This window comes from Carlito syrichta, unplaced genomic scaffold, assembly GCF_000164805.1.
Source record: "Carlito syrichta isolate Samal-C Ts95f unplaced genomic scaffold, Tarsius_syrichta-2.0.1 Scaffold308773, whole genome shotgun sequence".
Taxonomy (NCBI): Eukaryota; Metazoa; Chordata; class Mammalia; order Primates; family Tarsiidae; genus Carlito; species Carlito syrichta.
Genome location: NW_007252869.1, coordinates 303,794 through 322,001, shown reverse-complemented (window position 1 = coordinate 322,001; position 18,208 = coordinate 303,794). Strand labels below are relative to the sequence as shown.

Genomic DNA, 18,208 nt, shown 5'->3' with positions numbered 1-18,208 from the left:
TTGGGAGGCTGAGGTGAGTGGATTACCTGAGCCCGCGGGTTCGAGACCCACCTGGGCAGGTGAGACCTCATCTCTACAATAAATCAAAAAATCAGGCGGGCGTGGTAGCGCATGCCTGTAATTCCAGCTACTCGAAAGGCTGAGGCGGAAGGATCGCTGGAGCCCAGCAGGTCAAGGCTGCGGTGGCCTGGAGCAGCCACTGCACTCTAGTCTGGGCGACAGAGTGAGACTCCAACTCAAAAAAAAAAAAAAAAACACAGCATAGCAACTATGTACATAGCATGTACCTTGTATTAGATAGTATAATTTAGAGATTATTTAAAGTATGCGGGAGGATGTGTGTGGGTTATAGGTGATATGCGAATAACACTATTTCACACGTATGAGGGACTTGCGCATCTGGGGATTTTGGTATACTTGGAGAGTTCTGGAGCAAATCTCCCTCAGATACAAAGGGATGACTGTATATCTAAAATTTGGGCCTACCTCCATGTAAATGGTAACCCATTCAGAGAAGGGAAAAATAGTCTTTTACTCAACAGCAAAAACTGTTTTTTAAACATTTGTAGTGAAGAACAAGTATCTCTTTCACTCCAGCCCTCATTTCTTCATCCAGTCCCTCCTACAGAGGAATTATTATTTACACTTTCTTGTATATAATTCCAAAAATATTTTATACACAATAAGTATGACTGTGTGTGTGTGTGTTTACAGAAATGGAAGCATACTGTGTATTCAGCATTTTCACCTAATGTTTTATCTTGAGGATTGTTCTTGTTTTATTTTGTTTTGTTTTGTTTTGTTTTGTTTTCAGTTGGAGTCTCACTCTGTTGACCAGGCTGAAGTACAGTGACCTGATCATGGCCACCATAGCCTCAACCTGCTGGGCTCAGGCAATCCTTCCACCTGTCTTCCAAGTAGCTAAAACTACAGGCATGCGCCACCACACCCAGTTAATTTATTATTATTATTATTATTATCATTATTATTTTTGAGTTGGAGTCTCACTCTGTCGCCCAGACTGGAGTGCAGTGGCCGCTCCTGGCCACCGCAGCCTCAACCTGCTGGGCTCCGGCGATCCTTCCGCCTCAGCCTTCCAAGTAGCTGGAACTACAGGCATGTGCTACCATGCCCGGCTAATTTTTGATTTATTGTAGAGATGAGGTCTCGCCAAGTTGCCCAGGCGGGTCTCGAACGCACAGGCTCAGGCAATCCACTCACCTCAGCCTCCTAAAGTGCTGGGATTACAGGTGTGAGGCACTGTGCCCGGATGTGTATCATCTCTACAATAGATAAAAAAAAATTAGCCAGGCATGGTAGCGCACACCTGTAGTTCCAGTTACTTGGAAGGCTGAGGTGGAAGGATCGCCTTAGTTCATCAGGTAGAGGCTTCGGTGGCCATTGCACTCCAGCTTGGGCAACAGAGTGAGACTCTGACTCAAAAAAAAAAAAATTAGTGGACTTTCCATTCTGTACATCAGTGATGTCAATCCTATCAGAGCCAACACTCACTATAGACAACAAATTCTTTTTGTTAGATCCTCATTTCTATTTTGAAATGAAATTCATAAAAATATAACCCACCTACCTATCTAAAAATTAGTATCATATCCTAAAAGAATATAAAGGAGAAATAACTAAAATAATTTATGGCCGGGCTTGATGGCTCAGCCTGTAATCCCAGCACTTTGGGAGGCCGAAGCAAGTGGATTGTCTGAGCCCGCGAGTTTGAGACCAACCCGGGCAGCTTTGCAAGACCTCATCTCTACAATAAATCAAACATTAGTCGGGCGTGGCAGCATGCACCTGTAGTTCCGGCTACTTGGAAGGCTGAGGCGAAAGGATTGCCAGAGCCCAGCAGGTTGAGGCTGTGGTGGCCGAGAGGTGTGCCACTGCCCTCCAGCCTGGGTGACAGAGTGAGACTCCAACTCAAAAATAAATAAATTAAATTAAATTAAATAATTTATAACTAAGTCTCATCTTAAGTAAATGCTTGGAGATAACCACATTGGAAGAAATAATGAAGCATGTTTGGATTTTCTCTTAATGAATATGTATAGATTTAAGAGAAGTGAGATCAAATTCAATTATGTATAGGAAAATGGAACAGCAGACGTAAAGTGGATTTGAGAGGAAAGGAATGTTAGGATAAGCAGTCATGGCCTGGCTTCACTTGCACAGTACGTGATAAAAGAACGTGTGAAATAAATATGACTTTAAAGTAGGGATAACATGCCAAGTCAGACTACAGATTGTCGAAATAACAAAAATAAGGAAGTATGATATTCTTACAAATGCACTCATCCTTCTTTGTATGTACTGTCAAAATAATTCCCCATGTTATGACATGGAATGTGAGAGTAATGAAGCATAAGAGAAAACATATCTGCTCTCTTGAATCTCACCATGTTAAGTCTTAGAACTTAAAAAGAACATGGAGCCCATAGTCTTTGATAGGCAATAGGAAATAGAAAACAGCAGTCATAAAAAAGAATGAAATCATGTCCTTTGCAGCAACATGGATAGAGCTGGAGATCATCATCCTATGCAAACTGACTCAGAAAAAGAATACCAAACACTGCATTTTCTCACACATATGTAGGAGTTAAGTAGTCACAAAGACAGAAATAATAGGCACTGAGGACACCAATAAGAGAGGAGGGGAGAGGGTGCTTCGGGTTCAGAAACCACCTATGGGGCACAATGTTCACTATCTGGGAAATGGGCCACCTGAGACCCAATCCCCCCACTACACAATATGTCCATGTAACAAATATGCATGTGTACCCCTTGAATCTAGAAAAAAAAATTTTTTAAGAGAAGAGAAAACAAATTTAAGAGAAAAGGAACAGAAAAATAAGAGACAATAGAAATACTGTATTTAGAGCTCTAGGGACAGAATCAAGGTAAGGATGAAAAACTATGGATCACATCAAAATAAATTATTAACTTTAATATTTAATTTCACAATATATATGTTATCATTATGCAAAAAAATACCATAAAATACATAGGATTGCAGGGACAAAATATTTTCCAAACAACTTTTACTAATTTGATTAAGAATATTATTCCTTGACCAGATTCAGTGGCTCAGTCTGTAATCCCAGCACTTTGGGAGGCCGTGGCGAATGGATTGCCTGAGCCTGCAGGTTCAAGACCAACCGGGCAACTTGGCGAAACCTTGTTTCTACAATAAATAAAAAAATTAGCTGGGCGTGGTAGCGCACACCTGTAGTTCCGGCTGCTTGGAGGGCTGAGGTGGAAGGATTGCCAGAGCCCAGCAAATCGATGCTGGGGTGGCTGTGAGTGTGCCACTGCACTCCAGCCTGGGCAACAGAGTGAGACTCCAACTCAAAAAAAAAAAAAAAATGAATATTATTCCTTGATAATTTTTAAAAATTTTTTTATTTTGAAGATGTGGGGTACAATTCTCCTTGATAATTTAATATTTGGTTTTAGGTCTCCTAATGCCTCAAACCTCCTCTCTTAAATATTTCCAATCAATATTATTGCTTTCAGAACTGCAGTATGACACTGAAATTCTTTTTAATTCATTATGAAATTGTAAATGCTATAAGAAGTAATTTTGGTTCCAAAACTTTTAGTAATGTGACTAAATTTAATCAGGCCTCAGGTTCAAGGTAAATTTTTAGCTTAATTTATTCTTCCTTTAAATGTTAACTTCAAATAGATTGATCAACCAGCTGATATTTTTCAGTTACTATCCATAAAATACTAATATATTCCTGAATTCTTATCATCTTTAGATTTAATTGCTTCTAAAATTAAAAGTGTGAAAATTTTTAGCATGATTTTGTGATGACTTCCAAAATAGTTTTTTATTCCATTTTAACAGGTTATCTAATTTCCTTGTAACTTTGTTTTTTTCTTCTTCTTTTTCTTTTCTTTTTTTTTTTGAGTTGAAGTCTCACTCTATTGCCCAGGCTGGAGTGCAGTGGCACACTCACAGCCACTGCAGACTCGATCCGCTGGGTTCGGGCAGTCCTTCCACCTCAGCCTTCCAAGTAGTTGGAACTACAGGCATATGCGGCTAATTTTTTGAATTATCGTAGAGATGAGGCCTTGCCAAATTGGGCTGGTCTTGAACCCGTGAGCTCAGGCAATCCTCTCATCTCAATCTCCCAAAGTGCTGGGATTATAGGTGTGAGCCACCATGTCCAGTCATATATCCTTGCATTTTAATGGAGATTTATTTAACTTTTGAAATGTATTTAAAATAGGAGTCACATAATTTTACAATATTTAAATTTTGAGTTTGAATGTTTTATTTATTTCTTTAAAATATTTAACAATAGTATCAAATATTGCACAAAGTATTTTAACACTATTTTGGAGAGCTATCTTATTTCCATGTGTAGATAAGCTCTTCAAACTCTTCTATGTTGTTGTTGCATTGATTATAAAACAATTTATTTCAGAGATTCTTTTTAATTTTTTTTGTTTTTGTTTTTGTTTTGTTGTTGTTGTTTTGAGTTGGAGTCTCACTCTGTCGCCCTGACTGGAGTGCAGTGGCCACTCCCGGCCACCGCAGCCTCGACCTGCTGGGCTCCCGCGATCCTTCCGCCTCAGCTTTCTGAGTAGCTGGAACTACAGGTGCGCGCTACCATGCCTGGCTAATTTTTTGACTTATTGTAGAGATGAGGTCTCGCCAAGTTGCCCAGGTGGGTATCGAACCCGCGGGCTCAGGCAATCCACTCACTTCAGTCTCCCAAAGGCGCGGGATTACAGGCTGAGCCACCGAGCCCAGCTACTGTGTATTATTAATAGCTCCAATGGCAACATGTATTTATCTGTGACTCTTTTACAAAATATTTATGGCCAAACCAGCCTTGGTGACAGAGCATGACTCTGATTCAAAAAGAAAAGAAATTTCATTTTCTTCCAGTAGTCTTTCATCAAATTATAATAAAAATTTATCTTGTACCATCTCTGATTTCTTTCAACACAAACATCATTATTCAAGGGCATAGAATGAATTATTTAAATTTCTTTATTTCATTATATTAAAAATCTTCTGGCTGGGCTTGGTGGCTCAGGTAAGGTTGAAAAACCTAATTCCAGCACTTTGGGGGGTTGAAGCGAGAGGATTGCCTGAGCCTGGAGGTTCAAGACACATCTTGGTGACTTGGGGAGACCTCGTCTCCACAATAAGTCAAAAATTAGCTGGGTGTGGTAGCGCACGCCTGTAGTTCCAACTACTTGGAAGGCTGAGACAGAGGGATCACAGGAGCCCAGCAGGTCGAGGCTGCAGTGGACAGGAGTGTTCCACTGCCCTCCAGCCTGGGTGACAGAGTGAGACTCCAACTCAAATAAATAAATAAATAAACAGACAAATAAATACATAAAAATCTTCTAATTATTTTGTAAGATAGTTTCTTTCTTCCCAGTATTATCATAACCATCTGGTAAAAAACAACAAAACCTAAAACCTTCTGATTAGATTTTGTTTTGTTTTATTTTTTCCTTCCTGGAAGTTTTGAAAGTATGATATATTTTATCTTCTGAGATCAGACAAGATCATTTTATCTTCTGAGATCAGACAAGATCAGGCACATTCAGAATGGTATGGCCATAGTTTGATATATTTTAATCAAATTCAATCTTGGCAATTACATGTTTTTACTTATTTATTTAGAGTCAGAGTCTCTCTCTCTGTCACCCAGGCTAAAGTACTGTGGCACTATCATGGCTTACCACAACCTCCATCCCTGGGCTCAGGCAATCCTTCCATCTCAACCTCCTAAGTAGCTTGGATTACAGGCAAGGCATGCACCACTATACCCAGCTAATATTTTATTTATTTATAGAGACTCAGTCTCGCTATGTTGCCTAGGTGAGTCTTGAACTCCTGGGCTCAAGCAATCTTCCCACCTTGATCCCCCAAGTTACTGAGATTAGGCATGAACCACTGCACCTGGACTATGTTTATTTTTAGACTATTTTGGAGTAAAGCGTATATTGATGACTTAAGTTGTAGATAAAACTCTAAAACCTGATTTCAAATTTTTTTATATTACCTGTTTGTTTTTGGAGTCTAAAAACTGTGATCCTCTTATTTTAGATAATAATAGTTGCAAGTAATTAAGTACAATGAAGTGATTAGAGATATTCTTGAGAGCCTGATTGGGTTTGAGCCCAGTTGTTCCACTTGCTTTTTATGTGATACTGGATTTATTATCTATAAATTGAACATAAGAATATGTATTGAGAATTAATTTGTTAGGTGCTTCTTCCAGTAGTGTTCAGCCTAATCTTGTCAACTCCTTTTACTTTTTCTCATTATGGGCACTGAGATCAATACTTTATTTAAACATTCCTTGGGTTGTTATAACAATCTTGTGAAATAATAATCATTAGTCCCAATACGCAAACATGCACACAAGCTGAGAATTTTTTTATTTTTTTGGCAAGATTTTACTGTCATCCAGGCTGGAGTGCAGTGGGGCGATCCTGGATAACTGCAGCCTCAACCTCTTGAACTCAAGTGATCCTCCCACCTCAGCCTCCCTAGTAGCTGGGACTTACAGGTGTGTGCCCCACAGCTGGGTAGGCTGAGAATTTTTTTCTTTTTTTTTTATAGTTGGATTCCCACTCTGTCACCCAGGCTAGAGTGCAGTGGCATGACTATGGTTACCACAGCCTCAACCTTCTGGGCTCAGGTGATCCTTCCACCTCAGTCTTCCAAGTAGCTAGAACTATAGACACACATCACCAGACCTGGCTGTTTTGAATTATTGTAGAAATGAGGTCTTGCCAAGTTGCCCAGGCTGTTTCTGGCAATCTCTTGCCTCAGCCTCCCAAAGTGCTGAGGTTATAGGCATGAACCAATGTGTTCAGCCTAGGCTAAGAAGTTTTGTTTTTGTTTTTTGGGGCTTTTTTTTTTTGAGTTGGAGTCTCACTCTGTCACCCAGGCTAGAGGGCAGTGGCACACTCATAGCCAGGACAGCCTCGACCTGTTGGGCTAAGGTGATTCTTCTGCCTCAGCCTTCCAAGTAGCTGGAACTACAGATAAATGCCACCATGCCTGGCTGTTTTTTGTGATTTATTGTAGAGACAAGGTCTCACCAGGTTGCCCAGGCTGGTCTCAAACCTCTGGGCTCAGGCAATCCTCTTGCCTCGACCTCCCAAAGTGCTGGGATTACAGGCTAAGCCACCACTCCCTGCCTAGGCTAAGAATTTTTAAGCAATATATCCAAGGTCCAGAGCCATACTGCTCCTTCCTTGTGCTCCCAGAGTACCTCATATTCATCCATGTCTTTATCAAGCACCTCCAGAGCTGAATTGTTTTATGCATTTGACCTTGTAGATCCACATCTGAGAATACACTCACATAAATAATCTTAAAGAAAAAGAATTGTGACTCATGTAAAGAAATTCATATAGGCCTTATTTATAATGGTGGTAAATGAGAAACTATTTACAACAAGAACATTGCCATGTGTGTAAGTTTTGGCTTCAAATAGACCTAGGTTTCAACTCTACCACTTACCTAGTTGTCCTTGAAAAATTACTTCATTTCTCTAGCCTTCAGCTTTCTCTTCTATAAAATAAAGAAAATATAGAAAACTCAGGCCGGGCTCAGTGGCTCAGCCTGTAATCCCGTGCCTTTGGGAGGCTGAGGTGAGTGGATTGCCTGAGCCCGCAGGTTCAAGTCCCATCTGGGCAGGCAAGACCTCATCTCTACAATAAATCAAAAAATCAGCCAGGCGTGGTAGCGCGCGCCTCTAGTTCCAGCTACTCGGAAGGCTGAGGCGGAAGGATCGCTGGAGCCCAGCAGGTTGAGGCTGCGGTGGCTGGGAGCGTGCCACTGCACTCCAGTCAGGGCGACAGAGTGAGACTCCAACTCAAAAAAAAAGTGTATTAGACATCTGTCTTGGTCTAGTGACTGGTATGTAACAATCACTCTATAAGTGACACTGTTATTCAATGTCCCAAATTCAGCAAATGTAGCCAAAAACATGAGTATCAAGTGAGTGTAGCAATTATCTACTCCCAAGCACAGCTTCTAATCAAAGAAATTACCACTACCCATCCAGTTGCTGCATCATCTATGCAAAGAAAAGGATGGTGATTAGAAAACATATTTTCTATTACCTGAATCATGGCCATGTTGTGATGTCACAACCTTCCAACACCCAAACTTTAAAGAAGGCTTGTACTTCCTAATTTTAATGCATCTGAACAAATGTGTCTTATAAAAGTCATGCAGTCGAACAAGGATGGTTGCATATGATATGGCAATATATTAAGTAAAGAAGCTCAATATTCCTTGCCACACACTTATCTACCCCACCTGATATCTCCCCAGGGTAAAGGGTGAGAAATGTGCTTTGTAGCTGGACTTGGTGGCTTTTGTTTATAATCCCAGGACTTTGGGAGGATGAGGCAAGAGGATTGACTGAGCCCATGGGTTCGAAATCAGCCTGAGCAACTTGGCAAGACCTCATCCCTACAGTAAATCAAAAAATTAGCTGGGTGTGATGGCACACACCTGTGATTCCAGCTACTTGGAAGGCTGAGGCAGAAGAATTGACTGAGCCTAGCAGGTCGAGGTTGCGGTGACCATGAATATTTCACCACACTCTAGCCTGGGTGACAGAGCGACTCAAAAAAAGAAAAAAGGAAATGTGCTTTGTGCTTTTCCCTATAATATCCTGCTATCTAGATTTTTTTTCCCTATAATATCCTGCTATCTAGATTCAATTACTCATTCAAGGAATACATGGGTTTTCACTTTTTTGTGTAATCGTTCATGTTCAATAAAATGTTTAAAGTGTTTCACAAAACAATTAAATGGGAAAATACAGAGACAAAAGTCAAGAAAACCACAGAGTGCCTCTTGATTCAAGCCAAGAGTCTAGCCTCACTGCATCTTATGGAAAAGCAAGCCTGGAGGTAGAGAAGTTGGGATTTCTCAACTGGTGGTCTGGAAATTTTTGGAAGGCCTGTGATGGTATTTTGAAGTTTTTCTCTTTTTTTTAAGGTGTAAGAGAATCCCAATTTTCTAGTTCTAATCAAAGCAAACAGGTAGATAACATCAATACTCAAAGTCTTCTTGTTTTCACACTGAAAGAACCAGAATGAAGTCTACAACCATGCTCTGTGAGGAAGGATGGCCAGTTAAGTATATTCAAGACACAGGCTATCTGTCATCTCAACAACCACCAGAGCTCCACTAGCAACAATTGTGGTTTTAATCACTAATAAATAATACAGTGGGGATGAGGGAATAGAAAATGCCTCTTATGAAAACAGGGCCTCAGAGGGACCTTTGACCTTGGTGGGTTTCCCTAAATTCTACCTACAGTTTTGTAAATAGTCCCTTTAGTCAACTTTCTTTAAACTGCCAAGTGTCAGTGTGCTCTTCTGTTTGGACACTGGCTGATCTCAATACAATGAAATGAAGGAAACCTTGCTTGTCCACCAATCTAAGGTGAGATCAAGCATCTACTGCAGTATTTTATAAGTGTAATAACTTTTAAAAAAACCTATAATAACCTGTAATAGCTTGCTTAACATAAGTAACTCCATAAGTAACAAATTCTCCATTTTAGCTGTTTATACCCAGAGATGACCCCCCCCCACATAACCTTCCTATAATCACAAGTTGTAACCTTCCCGTAATTGTAAGCTCACCCTTGTTCCCCCTTGGTGCTTGGAAACTCCCTAATCGCAAATTCCATAGCTATCCGTACCTTTGCACAACCAAAACCAAATGTTCTGCCAAAAATGTAATCATAACTGTATAACTTTTGTGTTTTTTGCCTTTATAAACCCCCTGCTTACTCTGTTGGGGGTCAAGAGTTCTTTGTGGCACTAGCCTGCTCTCGACTGCCAGCTAATAAAGGACTCAAATTCGACTCTCTGCATGTTGGTGGCTCCTTTCTCACAGCTGGGCTTTAACATAAGGAATAGAGAGACCACAGGAGGGTTCTAACCAATGACAATACTGAGGAGGTGTTATCTCTGCAGTGGTATGCCATCTGTTTAAAATCTGAGACCAGGCCGGGCTCATTGGCTCAAGCCTGTAATCCCAGCACTTCTGGAGGTCAAGGTGAGAGGATTGCCTGAGCCCAGAGGTTCAAGATCAGCCTGGGCAACTTGATGAGACCTCATCTCTACAATATATCAAAAAATTAGCTGGGCGTGATAGCACACTGTTCCAGCAATTTGGAAGGCTAAGGTAGAAGGATTGTCTGAACCCAGCAGGTCAATGCTGGGGTGGCTGTGAGCATGCCACTGCACTCCAGCCTGGGCAACAGAATGAAACTCTGACTCAAAAAAAGAAAAAAATAAAATAAAATATGATACTATTTTTAAAATAAGATTTTAATATGACTTTTTTGTTTATAGTTTCAGATTGCTCTCTTCCTTGATGCTGCCTACCAAGATGGCAGCCATCTCCTACCCAGCATTATGGCTGCCCTCAGACTCCTGATGAAGCCCAAGATCATCAAAAAGAGGACCAAGAAGTTCATCTGGTCTGAGTGTGGTGGCTCATGCCTATAATCCCAGCACTTTGAGAGGCCGAGATCAGAGGCTTGCCTGAGCTCGCAGGTTCAAGACAAGCCTGGGCAACTTGGCAGGACCGCATCTCTACAATAAACCAAAAAATTAGCCAGGCGTGGTCGCACATGCCTGTGGTTCTAGCTACTTGAAATGCTTAAGCAGAGGGATCACCTGAGCACAGCAGATCAAGGCTGCGGTGGTCGCAAGTGTGCCCCTGCACTCTAGCCTGGGCGACAGAGTGAGACTCTGGCTCAAAGAAAAAAAAAAGTTCATCTGGCACCAGTCAGAGTGATATGTCAAGATTAAGTGTAACTGGTGGAAACCCAGAGGTATTGACAGCAGGGTGCATAGAAGATTCAAAGGCCAGATTCTGATGCCCAACATTGGTTATGGGAGCAACAAGAAAACAAAACACATGCTGTCCAGTAACTTCCAGAAGTTCCTGGTCCACAATGTCAAGGAGCTGCAAGTGCTGCCGATGTGTAACAAATCTTATTGTGCTGAGGTTGCTCACAACGCTTCCTCCAAGAACTGCAGTCATTGTAGAAAGAGCAGCCCAAGCCGGGCTCGGTGGCTCAGCCTGTAATCCCGCGCCATGGGAGGCTGAGGTGAGTGGATGGCCTGAGCCCGAGGGTTTGAGATCCACTTGGGCAACTTGGCGAGACCTCATCTCTACAATAAAAATAAAAAATTAGCTGGGTGTGGCAGCACACGCCTGTAGTTCCAGCTACTTGGGAGGCTGAGGCTGAAGGATCGCCAGAGCCCAGCAGGTGGAGGCTGCGGTGGCCGGGAGCGGCCACTGCACTCCAGTCTGGGCAACAGAGTGAGAGTCCGACTCAAAAAAAGAAAGAAAGAAAGAAAGAAGGCCCCCCAGGACTTGACAACCTGATTCCTACCTAGTCTTGGTGTCATTGTACACCTCTACAGTCACACTCAGTTCCTGCCGCAGGAATTTGCACAGGCTGCTTGTGTCCACGGGAAGTCTCACGCCCCATGCACGGTGTCTGCTTGGTCACTCCACCCCTCTTTCTTCACATGCCAGCCTCATGTCACTTGCTCTGGAAAGCATTCTCTGAACTCTGAAATTCTCAACATGCGACAATCTATTGCTGGGAGATTTTCATTAAGTGAATTGGCATTCATAAATGACTACTAAAATTCACACACATGCTTGTCAAAACAAACGTTTTACTGTGTTCTATAAATCTATAAAACAGATTATCCTTATAAAATACATAGTTATATCAGACAGGGAGATAAGTAGGGCTGACGGGACATGTGTGGGGTTTGACACATGTGTCACCTGTTCCATGTGTACAGAGCTGACTGGGGACATATGTGGAGTTTGACACCTGTGTCACCTGCTACATGTGTGCATGACTTTACAGTTACTCCTACTTTGAACTTTCACATCTAAGTGGGAAATGGCTTTGGAAATCTATGGAGGGTAGATTTCACTTATTAAAATAATCTGACTTGGCCGGGCACGGTGGCTCACACCTGTAATCCCAGCATTCTGGGAGGCCAAGGTGAGAGGATTGCCTGAGCCCACAGGCTCAAGATCAGCCTGGGCAACTTGGCGAGACCTCATCTCTGCAATAAATCAACAAAAAATTGGTTGGGCACGATGGCGTGTACCTGTAGTTCCAGTTACTTAGAAAGCTGAGGCAGAAGGATCACCTGAGCCCAGCAAGGTTGAGGCTGCGGTGGCCATGAGCAGCATGCCACTGCACTCCCACCTGGATGACAGAATGAGACTCTGACTTAAAAAAAATAATAAGAATTGGGCTCACTGGTGTCCAAAGGGACTTGCTTTTAGAGGTATTTGGATATGACATGGAGCATTCTGCAGGCAGACGGTCATGGGTCTGCAACCTCCTGGGAACCCATGGCTGAGCCTGTCACGCTGCTTGATGCTTACACCGCTGAAGCTGCTTTCTTCCTCAGTGGTGCCTAGGCCAGGAAGTGACCTCAGTCCCTCTGTGCATAAGACCTGGGAGGGCAGAGTGGAGTGCTGGGCCCCCACAACCCATACCCACACTGCCGGGGCTGCCTTCCCAGGCCCAGCTCCTCTACCCTCACCCTCACCTGACTTGTCCCTCTTCCAGACTCCAGGGGAAGTCTCGTCCTTAGGGGCACTACTTGGTGAGTGGTGACAGAAGGGACCAACTTACCCACGTGGACTCTTAGGGGCCTTTGCCGCCCCAGGACTGTTCTTCCCAGAGTGGATGTGCTCAGGAGGTGAAGCCAAGACAGAACCTGCTTGGGCCAAGGGTTCCAGGAAGGCTCCTCCCTCATCCTCCAGAGCAGTGCCTGCACACAGAGAACATGCTGCTTCCCCTCGTTCTCCCTCACAGCATTTGTGGCTCCAGTTTGGAGATGAGAAGATTGAGGGCCAGAGATGCTAGGGCACAGAGGGTGAAACTGCAGTCCCCGCAGGTCCTGCTCAGACCCCACAGGCCAGCCTCCAGGGTCCTGCCTCCAATCAGGGAACACCCCTTTCCTGTGAGCCAGCCAGAGGGCACAACCTGAGTCCTACCCCTCCTGCCTCCAGAGATCATGATCTTCCGAAGGCCCACAGGACTTGCCCCACCCCCACTCCACAGGCAGTCTGCAAATAGACCCTAAAAACCAGTGACAGCTCGCAGTTCAGGCCAGCATTTTCTGGAAGGAATTGGTGCAGCTTCTCGTCCTCTCATTTGAATTTTCTATCTGTGAGGTCGACACAAACACCTTATGTTTCCATGAGGAAAGAGAGCGTGTCTTCCCTGTCCTTGTTCCAATGATTGGCCATGAGCCTTACACCTTGAATTAGTAGAAAGTAGTTTCAAATAGTTTTGTATGGAAAATAGGTAGTTTTCTTCATGTGAACAAAGTATTCTAGGTTTAAAAAAAAATGAGCAGAAGGCTGGATGTGGTGGCTTATGCTATAATCCTAGCACTTTGGGAAGCAGAGGAGAAAGGATTGCCTGAGCCCAGGGGTTTGAAACCAGCCTGGGCAACTTGGAGAGACCTCATCTCTGCAATAAATCAAAAAATTAGCCAGGTATGGTGGTGCGTGCCTGTGGTTCCAACTACTTAGAAGGATCACCTAAGCCCAGCAGGTTGAGACTGCAGTGACCATGAGTATGCCACTGCGCTCCAGCCTGGGTGAAAGAGTGAGACTTGGACTCAAAAAGAAAAAAAGGAAAGAAAGAAATGAGCAGAACCCCACAAGTGGCATAAGATCTGTTGTTAAACCTAGAAAAAAAATCAAACACTAAAGTGCAATATATTGTATTGGTAAATACTGGCATGTTGTAGACAAGTAAAAACCATTTCTGATAAATCAATTCTAATACATTAGATGTTTAGTACTATAAAAGCAAACCAGTCTTGCCTTTCAGTAACTTAAAAACAAATCCTTACCCAAAATATACTTGAATGATTCATATGTGATATATTGATAAACCACGCAGAGCAGTGAAAATTAGAGCAATCCAGTAGCCATAGTGACAGAAGTATTACCTTACATTTGCCAGGATGCATCCATATTTAATAATTTATCAAGTGCATCAGTTTGAGTGCCCTGGGTGGAAGCGAATGGGAATAAACAATGCAGATAAACTGCAAGTTTAGAGATTAGGCTTGCCCGGGCTTGGTGGCTCAGTCTGTAATCCTGTGCTTTGGGAGGCCGAGGTGAGTGGATTGCCCAACCCCGCGGGTTCACGACCCGCCTGGGCAACTTGGCAAGACCTCATCTCTACAGTAAATCAAAAAATTAGCTGGGCATGGTAGCGCGCGCTTGTAGTTCCAGCTACTTGGAAGGCTGAGCCGGAAGGATCTCCAGAGCCCAGCAGGTCCAGGCTGCAGTGGCCGGGAGCAGCCACTGCACTCCAGTCAGGGTGACAGAGTGAGATTCCAACTCAAAAAAAAAAAAGAGAGATTAGACTTGCATGAACTAGAAACAGACAGTGAACTACCAAAGTCCCCACAGCAAGCAACCTGACAAAAACAGCACAAATAAGTCCAATGAGTGTGAATAGCTTTCCTCTGAGTAGCCAAACCATGGAAACAATACATAACATACTGCATGACAAGTTAGTTAGTTAACCTAATATCATTCAAAAAATGTATTGATAATCCACAAATTGCCTATTTTGAAAATTCAAATAGTACTGAAATGTTTCGGGTCAATTCCTTTCTCTACCTCATCCCTGATCTACCTCACTGTCATCCCTGAAAACACAATTGTGTCGCCTTTGCAGTGTGGCCTCTTCTTGATATGTGTTTATGAATGATTATTTCCTTGTTTATATATATTTAGGGACATGTGAAATGTCTTTTCTTTAAACATGCAAATGAGATTAAGTTTTCCTGAATGTATTATTTCATACCTTGATTATTTTACAATTTAAACTCATTTTATCCTCAGTAAAGTATTACAGTATCACCCATGCTTTTTTTGTGACATTCATGCATGATTGGTACATCCAAAACTGATTTCTCTTCAATTTTCTAAAAGTTACCTATTTTTCACACTAAAATAATTTTCAGAAATAGAAACAAGAAATGGAAAACCAACAGTTGGCCAGGCATGGTGGCTCATGCCTATAATCCCAGCACTTTGGGAGGCCTAGATGAGAAGATTGCCTGAGCCCATGGGTTCAAGACCAGCCTGGGCAACTTGGCAAGAGCGCACGTCTACAATAAATAACAAAAAAAAAATTAGCTGGGCCTGAAGTTCTGGCTACTTGGAAGACAAAGGCGAAAGGATTGCCTGAGCCCAGCAGATCAAGGCTGCAGTGGCCAGGAACATGCCACTGTACTCCAGCCTGGGTGACAGAGTGAGGCTGCAACTCAAAAGAAAAGAAAACCAACAGCTATTTGTTAAGGAAACAGAAATCTGAACATGAACACAAGGAAAAAAGACGACACGTTGCACACTGATTTCAGAGTATATCTAGCAATGCACAGATATAAACTCCATCGTGCTAGTTCCAAATATCCTACCTTTCCTTATCAAGATATAATATTTGCCATTTTAAAGGTAAGGTTAGGATCATTTTGGTTCTTTTTCTTTTTTTCCTTTCTTTTTTTAGTACGGGGGACTTTATTAATGGTACACGATGACCTGGGGCTCCCTAGGTCCTCCACCCCCAATTTCTCAGAGGATCTGGCATGGACACTGTGAGGAAGGGAGATTCTCAGTGGTCAGCAGCTGAGGCCCTCTCTCTTCCTCTCATGCTCTCACTGGAGCTGGTAATTGGGGGTTCTTAGTCCTTGGAGGCCATGTGGACCTGAGGTCTACCACCTGTTGCTGTAGCCAAATTCATTGTCATACCAAGAGATGAGCTTGACAACGTGGTCACTGAGGGGAATGCCCGCCCCAGCATCAAAAGTGGAAGAGTGGGTGTCACTGCTGAAGTCAGAGGACATAACCTGGTGCTCAGTGTAGCCCAGGATGCCCTTGAGGGGGCCCTCGGATGCATGTTTCACCACCATCTTGATGTCATCACACTTGATGGGCTTCTCCAGACAGCAGTCAGGTCCATGACAGATACATTGGTGATGAAGACACGGAAGGCCATACCCATGAGTTTCTTGTTCAGCTCGGAGATGATCTTGCCCATGACCTTGTCCACACCAGTGGATGCAGGGATGATGTCCTGGAGTGCCCTGTGGCCATTGTGCCACAGCTTCCCAGAGGAACTATCCACAGTCTTCTGGGTGGCAGTGATGGTGTGGACAGTGGTCATAAGTTCCTCCATGGTACCAAATTTGTTTTGGATGACCTTGGCCGAAGGTCTAAGCGCTGGTGGTAGAGCAGGAAGCCATGTGCTCAACGGTCCAGCCAGTCATCTGTCTCCACAGAAAAAGCTGCCAAGTTGAGGTATTCTGGTTCAAAATTCCTGATGGGGACAAGGAATCCCTGAAGGGACTATGTTAAAACAAAAAATAGCCGGACTCGGTGGCTCAGCCTGTAATACCGCACCTTTGGGAGGTTGGGGTGAGTGGATTGCCTGAGCCCGCGGGTTCGAGACCCGCGTGGGCAGCGAGACCTCATCTCTACAATAAATAAAAAAAAAATCAGCTGGGTGTGGTAGCGCATGCCTGTAATTCCGGCTACTTGGAAGGCTGAGGCGGAAGGATCGCCGGAGCCCAGCAGGTCGAGCTGCAGTGGCCGGGAGCGGCCACTGCACTCCAGTCTGGGTGACAGAGTGAGACTCCAACTCAAAAAAAAAAAAATTAGCCGGGCATGGTAGCATGCACCTGTAGTTCCAGCTACTTGGAAGGCTGAGGTGGAAGGATCGCCAGAGCCCAGCAAGTCAAGGCTGCGGTGGCCAGGAGCGGCCACTGCACTCCAGTCTGGGTGACAGTGAGACTCCAGCTCAAAAAAAAAAAAATACTGGATGTGGGGAAGAAGGACAAGAGCTGCTGCTGTCCAAGAGCATCTATGTAAAAAGAAAAAAACAAACAAGAGAGAGAAAATAGTCTCTTAAATGACTGTGAGGGTTCTATGAAAGAACTGAGGGAATGGATATGGAGACAGTTCTTATTGCCGGTCAACCCCGCATACTCAGCTGGCCTCCATCTGGAGCTTCTTCCTCTTCTGGGGCTCTTCTGGCTCTGACTCTGAGCTGGAGTCTGAGTCCCCATCAAAGGAGAGATGGTGCTGCCCTTGGTGCTGGTGTAGAGTATTGTCTGAGGAGGCATAGTTGGTCTGCAGTTGGGCACTTGACTTTGCCTCCTCCAGTGCACGGACTTGCAACTCCAGAAGAGCAGCTTGAGGTCATCAATGTTGTGCTGATATGTGTGTGGTTTTTTTCTCCTCATATCCTGTGTACACTCTGTGACGTTGTCTAAGATTTAGGTCCTGGATGCCTTCTCTCCTTGGAGTGATGAGACCGAGTCCCACAAATTGTGAAAGCTGTCCTTGATGAGGACTCTACTTCTTTGTTCCAGTGCATTACAATGAACCCGTTTGTCAGCGTCCCTCTTCACCTTGATGTCATTGTTATTGGTCATTTTCTATGGCCGAGAGAGTGGCCACTGCAGTGGCTGCGGGGAGGGAAGGGGGTGGAGGGGAGGGGGAAGTCACCGACAACTAGTGGAGGCTCCCCCCACGCACTCGCTCGCTCTCCTCTCTCAATCACACACACACACACACACACACACACATACACACACACACACCATGGGAAGAACCACTGTCTTCAGTTAGTTTTTCTTTTTTTTTTGAGTTGGAGTCTCACTCTGTCGCCCAGACTGGAGTGCAGTGGCCACTCCCGGCCACCGCAGCCTCGACCTGCTGGGCTCCGGCGATCCTTCTGCCTCAGCCTTCCGAGTAGCTGGAACTACAGGCGCACACTACCACACCCGACTCATTTTGGTTTATTGTAGAGATGAGGTCTCGCCAAGTTGCCCAGGTGGGTCTCGAACCCGCGGGCTCAGGCAATCCACTCACCTCAGCCTTCCAAAGGTGCGGGATTAGTTTTTCTTTACATCCTTCTTTTCACCTCTAGAGCCAAAAAATGGTGTCCGGTTGCTCGCTCAGCAAATGCCTAAGTGCCGTGTGTGCAGGCTCCACTTGCTCCCTTTGAGTTTGAACCTTCTTTTTCAGCTCAGATATACAGAGACTTGTATTTCTAAACTCTTCTTAGCACCCTCAACTTGCTTCTTAACACCCCAAGGT

At 43.8% G+C, this 18,208-nt stretch overlaps 2 pseudogenes; both read right to left on the bottom strand.

Annotated features, from left to right (window-relative positions):
* Window positions 1-15,819: 15,819 nt before the first annotated feature.
* On the bottom strand, window positions 15,820-17,090 carry LOC103268133 (annotated as a pseudogene).
* A 2-nt stretch (window positions 17,091-17,092) lies between these two features.
* On the bottom strand, window positions 17,093-17,541 carry LOC103268130 (annotated as a pseudogene).
* Window positions 17,542-18,208: the final 667 nt, after the last annotated feature.